We start from the raw sequence: 7,387 nt of genomic DNA, 5'->3' as shown, positions 1-7,387 counted from the left end.
TCATCCATTACTCATAATAAGAATTTGAGCGAGCGGTTGATTTTATATGAATTTCGCAAACTCGCTTTAATAAATACCTTTTCCACATAAAATCAATTTAAAAATACAAAGATCCACAATTAAATTCACTTATCATTTGTAAAAAGTCTCTAAGACCTCTACGAAGATAACAGAACAAATCCCATGTTTTTATCCATCTCAGATGATTTTATAAAAATGCACGAAGGTTAAATAAACCCTTATGTAAATCACATAATTCCTTTAAAATTCACAGAAATTAACACAGAACATATAATCATGCACACAGTCAAGCAATCACATGCATATAGTCACATAACGACTCAGGTCTGATCATAGAATCTATCCCTCTTTAATCTTTATTCCCTTTTCACGCGTACCGGGTCACGTTCAGCCTGACGGCCCGACGCTCAGCGTTTCGAATACGCTTCTCATTACCTTTGCCAATCAACACGTCTCTTAAGACGAAATACTTCATTCATTTACTTCACATATAATTCACATTTTATATTATTTAATTTCCATATTAGGACGGGTTCCGTTCTACCTGACGGCCCGAAACCACAGCTTGACTCCTAAGCTGACTCTTTAAATTGGAACGTTTTTATCCACGCTCCTTAACTCTAGTATACAGATAAGACAAATAATCACCACTTAATCACATAATCTCATCACATAACACATACTTTACTTTCTTAATTACGACGCAAAATTCTCGGTCGTTACATAAACTACCATAATGAAAACAAGGATTTTGTGGTTTATATCTAACAGACTGACTCTTAACTCCTGACTTTTAAGGTAAGGAGTATATGTTCTTATTCTTCCTGCAAAAAGAAGCCAGATGGTTAGAACTTCCATAGTTATGACATATTTTCCTAAGAGCTTTAGGAACAGGTTTATAATCATTGCTTTTATTCACACCTTCCTTTCCATTCCTATGTTTCCTAGGTGATTTTACCTTGTTTGCATTCTTAAAATCTTTCAACTTATGCTTAAGCTGCTTCTTAGTCATTAAGCCTATGTTTACTTCAGCTGTCTTTTCCTGTTTTAGTTTGTTAGAAGTTAATCCCTTTTTAACTTCTGATTTCTCATTATCAGACTTTACAGCTACAAACTTAACAGGTTTTAACTTTGGCTTTTGCTTAACAACAATAGGCTTAATTTCTACAGTTCCTTTATCATTCTTATCCTCTCCATAACCTAAGCCCTCTTTCCAGTTTTCACTACTTAACAAATTCTGAGTTGTTCTGCCAGAGTTAGTCCAAGTCCCGATAACCTCTCTTTCCTTTTCTAACTCAGTTTTTAGAGATTCATTAATTTTTATCACTTCATCCCTAACATAAAAAGCATCATCTCTATCTTTCTGAGTTTGATGGAACATAAATAACTCCTTTTCTAAGAAATCATTTCTTTTCTTAAAAGCAAGATTTTCAGAAGTTAATCTTTTACATGTTAGAGTTTAATCTCTATAAATAACAAACATGGTTTTAAGATATCTTCTCAACTCATTAATATCATCAGTATGAAAGGCATAAGTGGTTTGAGGTACCTTTGATTCAGCAGCTTCAGAACTGTTTTCAGCACTTGCCTTATCAGCATTTGCCATCAAGGCATAATTCTCCTCACTTTCAGAATGTGAGGTGTCTGTCCAGCTTTTCTTCTTTGTGATAAGAGCCTTGCCTTTGTCACTCTTCACTTTCTTACAATCAGGAGATATGTGGCCTTTCTCACCACAGTTGTAGCATTTGACATTTGTATAATCTCCTCTGTCAGACTAGCCTCCTTTGCTCTCAGATCTTCTGAAATTCTTCTTATCAGAACTTGTGCCTTTCCTAGAAAACTTCTTTCCCTTCCTGAACTTTTTGTATGCAATCTTTGTGATCCCTTTCACCATAAGAGCACACAGCTTCATCATCTCTTCATCAGCATCCGTCTCAGGCAGGCTTTCAGATTCTGAGTCATCATAACTTTCAGAACTTGATGACTCAGTATCAGACTTTGTGAAAAGAGCTTTACCCTTGTCTTTCCTTGAGGTAGGTGCTTTGGGGGATTCTTCTTCAGCTTTAAGAGCAACTGTCCTTGACTTTCCTCCTTTCCTCTTGCTTCTTTGTTCCATCTCAAGTTCATGAGTCTTGAGCATTCCATAGATTTCATCAAGAGTTGTTTCATCAAGATTGTAGTTGTCTCTTATTGTTGTTTCCTTCAAATCCCAGCATTCAGGAAGAGCTAACAGGAATTTAAGGTTTGAATCTTCAAGATCATACTCCTTATCAACCAGTGACAGATCATTCAAGAGTTTGACAAATCTATCATATAAGTCAGTCAATGACTCATTAGCCTTTGAGTCAAAGTGTTCATACTCTTGAGTGAGTATTGTCTTCCTGTTCTTCTTAATTGTATCAGTTCCCTGACACCTTGTTTCCAGGGCATCCCATTTCTCCTTTGCAGTCTTGCAGTTTATTACCCTGTTTGACATTACATTATCAATGGCACTATGCAGTAAGTGTCGTACCTTAGCATCCTTAGCAATTGATGCGATATCTTCAGCAGTATAATCACTCTCCTCCTTTGGTACCGTCTTTGCTGCTTCACCTGCAACTGCAACCGCGAGCTTGGTTGGTTTGTGAGGTCCTTCCTTGATTCTATCATGATATTCTGGATCTGTTGCTTCCAGAAACATGGTCATCCTCACCTTCCATATGGGATATTCAGATGGTCTCAATATGGGAACTTTGATGGTCTCATATCGACTTTGAATTTTTGTCTTTGGAGGTTCTTCAGTTTTGGTGGGCTTAGTTGGAGTTTCTGTTTCAGACATGATTGTATATGGATCTTAAGCTGTTTGTACGCTAACAGATTGGCTCTGATACCACTTGTTAGGTCACAGACACACTATAGAGGGGGTGAATACAGTGTAAAGTACAATCAAATCGAACTTTAATAACTCAAGTAACAGAAAACAAACTTTATTGAAACAATAAACTCTGTTAGAGTATGGAACTGTTACCTCTCAGTGATGAACAAATATCACGAGAGCTGCTAGGGTTACAATGAATAATATTTTCGATAATGATAACACTTATAGTGTAAACCCTATGTTTGTGATTATATACTACACAGTTACAAGATGATTGCTAATTGATATGGAATATAATTCTGCTTCCTAAAATATATCAATCAGATATCTTTTCTTCCTAGTATGCTATTCTTCATAGAATTCCTTCTTCATGCATATTTCTTCTTATGTTTGTCTCGATCTTCTTTCCTTTAATCAGCTGATGTCCTTATCTGAACGTCCTTCAGTACTTAAGTTCTGATATCCATCTTCTGATGATTATCTCCTGATAATATAAGTACTGATATCCTTAAGTCCTGACTTCCAGTAAGTCCTGATTTATCCTGTTTAAGTAAGATCTGAAAAATAAACATAAATCATATTAGGCATGACATTATCAAATATATCTAACATAACCCATGGTACCCTAGTGTTAAGTGGCATTTATGTCCACTTAGAATGCTCTATAAAGGCTTGGATTGATGTTTTATACTTAAGTTATTTGTGTTTTTTATGTGTTTTGTAGTTTTTTGCATTTCAGGCATATAACAGGGATCAAGGAGATTTAGTATTGTTTTGGTGCAAAATTGGTGCTAGGAATATGTCCAGGAAGTAAGCTCGTGGATCGCCATCTCAAACCAGCAAAAAGAACAGAAATCAGAATTTTTTCCAGAAGGTCAGCGCACCCGCGCTGTGATAGCGTGCGGCCGCGCCGGGTGAATAGAATGTCAGCGCACCCGCACTGGTGAAGCACGCGGCCGCACCAGATCGGGTTTCAAGAATCCTGTTTTGAATAGAAGATTGATTTCTGGACTTCTCTGCTGATCAGGGCTGCTATATAATGATAACTTAAGGTCGTTTTTCATAATGAAACGCAATAGAGCTTAAAAAGAAGACATCAAGAAGACCTATAGCACAAATTCAACCAAGACGAAGAAGATCTAGTTTATTCTTGTGATTCTTTATTTAAAGTTGTAATCTTGGATGCTCCTTTCTTGTTTTGTTGAACCTAATATTCTGGATACGTACTTGGATTATTATTTGTTTTATAAAGACCTAGTTTATTATACCATGCTTTCATCGGAACCCACAGTGATGATGAGTTTGGTTATGGGCTAATCGTTATCGTGGGGTTCTAGCGAATTTACTTATGGATTTTAATAGTTAATATGTTTTGATACCTTATTGTGTGATAATTGTATGATATCCTAGTATTGGTTGTGCTTATTCGTCTTATGAGCATCACGAACTTATAAGATAGCGTGTTAATCTCTATTAAAGCGAAAGTGAATATAGGGGTTTAAAACTTGCCATGCTAGCATAGGTTCATGAAATTGATATGCATTATTCGTAGGAAATTTTAACCATCTTACTTGCCCTATGTAATCACGATAGATAACTTGCACATTAAACCGTTATGGTGTCAAATTCTATAGACATAAAGGGTCTCAATATAATTGGTGTCTATTCAGCTTCTATCTCTTTTGTGGATGTCTGGTTGTAGGGTATTCGTACAACGAAAGTTGACGTTTACTAGTATCGTGTTATAAGATTAGTGTCATCACCATCGCTTGTGTTAGATATATTTGTGATGTCATGTCTAATAATGATTTGTGTTTAGTTTTCAGATCTTAACTAACAGGATAAATCAGGACTTAACTGGAAATCAGTACTTATACTGAAGTCAGAACTTAAGATATCAGAACTTAAGTTAACAGAACTTAAGATATCAGAAGATATTTATCAGGAGATAATATCAGGCCTTAAGAAGACATTCAGATGAGGAAGACGACTAATTAAAGGAAAGCAGATTGAGGCAAACACAAGAAGAGATATGCATGGAGAAGAATTCTGTGAAGAATAGAATACTTGGAAGAAAAGATAACTAGTTGATATATTTTAGGATGCAGACTTATGTTCGATATCAATTAGAAGATTATCTTGTAACTGTGTGTCTATATAAACACAGCATAGGGTTTACACTATAAGTGTTATCATAATCGAGAATATTATTCATTGTAACCCTAACAGCTCTCGTGATATTTGTTCATCACTGAGAGAGAACGGTTCCATTGTAATACTGTTTCATTAATAAGATTATTCTGTGTTTCATACTTCTGTTCTTAATTCAATTTGATTGTAGTATACACTGTATTCAACCCCCTTCTACAGTGTGTGTGACCTAACAAGTGGTATTAGAGCAGTCTGTTAACACATATACAGTAAAGATCCAAAACAATCATGTCTGAAGAAGAGAAAACTCCAACCAAGCCCACCAAAACTGAAGATACTCCAAAGACTCAAATCTATAATCGATATGAGACCATTAGGGTTCCCATACTGAAACCTTCTGAGTATCCCATATGGAAAGTGAGGATGGCTATGTTTCTGGAAGCTACAGATCCAGAATACCTTGACATTATTAATAAAGGTCCACATAAGCCAACCAAGCTCTCTGTTGTAGTTGCAGATCAGCCAACACAGACTGTACCAAAGGAGAAAAGTGAGTATACAGCTAAAGATATTTCATCTATTGCCAAGGATGCAAAGGTAAGACATCTTCTGCATAGTGCCATTGATAATGTCATGTCAAACAGGGTAATTAACGGCAAGACTGCAAAGGAGATATGGGATGCCTTGGAGACAAGATGCCAGGGAACTGATTTAATTAAGAAGAATAGGAGGACTATACTCACTCAAGAGTATGAGCACTTTGACTCAAAACCTGATGAGTCATTAACTGGTTTATATGACAGATTTGTCAAACTCTTGAATGATCTGTCACTGGTGGATAAGGAATATGATCTTGAAGGCGCTAATCTTAAATTCCTTTTAGCTCTTCCTGAAAGTTGGGATTTGAAGGCAACTACTATAAGAGACAACTATGCTCTTGATGAAACTACTCTTGATGAAATTTATGGTATGCTCAAAACCCATGAACTTGAGATGGATTAAAGAAGCAAGAGGCATGGGAGAAAGTCAAGAACAGTTGCTCTTAAGGCTGAGGAGGAATCCCCCAAAGTGGTTGTCTCAAAGAAAGGCAAAGGAAAGGTTCTCATCATAAAGTCTGATACTGAGTCATCAAGTTCTGATAGTGATGAGGATTCAGAAACTGAAAGTCTTTCTGAGATGGATGCTGATGAAGAGATGATGAAATTGTGTGCTCTTATGGTGAAGGGTATCACAAAGATAGCCTACAGGAAATTCAGAAGGGGAAAGAAGTTTTCCAGTAAAAGTGGAAGTTCTGATAAGAAGGGATTCAGAAAATCTGAAGGCAAAGCTGGAAAGTCTGACAGAGGAGATTACTCAAATGTTAAATGCTACAATTATGGTGAGAAAGGCCACATATCTCCTGATTACAAAAAAGGAAAAGGTGACAAAGGCAAGGCACTTGTCACAAAGAAGAAAAGATGGACAGACACTTCAGATTCTGAGAATGAGGTGAACTATGCCTTGATGGCAAATGCTGATAGCAGTTCTGATGCTGCTGAGTTAAAGGTACCTCAAACAACTTAATGCTTTTCATACTGATGATATTACTGAGTTGAGATCTTATCTTAAAACCATATTCATTAGTTATAGAGATCAGACTTTAACTTGTGATAGGTTAACTTCTAAAGATTTGGCGTTTAAGAATAGGAATGACTATTTAGAAAAAGAGTTAGTTATGTCCCATCAAACTCAGAAAGAAAGAGATGATGCTTTTTATGTTAGAGATGAAGTGTTAAAATTGAATCAATCTCTAAAAACTGAGTTAGAAAAGGAAAGAGATATTATCAGGACTTGGACTAACTCTGGCAGAACAACTCAGAATTTATTATGTAGTGGAAACTGGAAAGAGGGCTAAGGTTATAGAGATGATAAAAGTGAAACAGGAACTGAACAAATTAAGCCAATTATTGTTAAACAGACTACAAAGCCAAAGTTATATCCTGTTAAGTTTGTAGCTAAATTTGTAAAGTTTGATTCTGAAAAGATGAAAGATACTGAGACAGAAGTTAAAGCAGAGTCAACTTCTGATAAATTGAAACAGGATAAGACAATTGAAGTTAGGCTTAATGACAAAGAAGCAGCTTAAGTATAAGCTGAAAGAGATTAAGGATGTAAACAAGGTAAAGCCACTTAGGAAACATAGGAATGGAAAGGAAGGTGTGAATAAAAGTAATAATTATATGCCTGTTCCTAATGCTCCTAGAAAGAATTGCTATAACTGTGGAAATTCTTACCATCTGGCTTCTTTTTGCAGGAAGAATAAGAATATAAACTCCTTACCTTTTAAGTCAGGAGTTAAGAGTCAGTCTGTTAGGTTTA

The sequence above is a fragment of the Apium graveolens genome, chromosome 3 (genome assembly GCF_009905375.1).
Source record: "Apium graveolens cultivar Ventura chromosome 3, ASM990537v1, whole genome shotgun sequence".
In the NCBI taxonomy this organism is placed as follows: Eukaryota; Viridiplantae; Streptophyta; class Magnoliopsida; order Apiales; family Apiaceae; genus Apium; species Apium graveolens.
Note: the sequence above shows the minus strand (reverse complement) of the source record.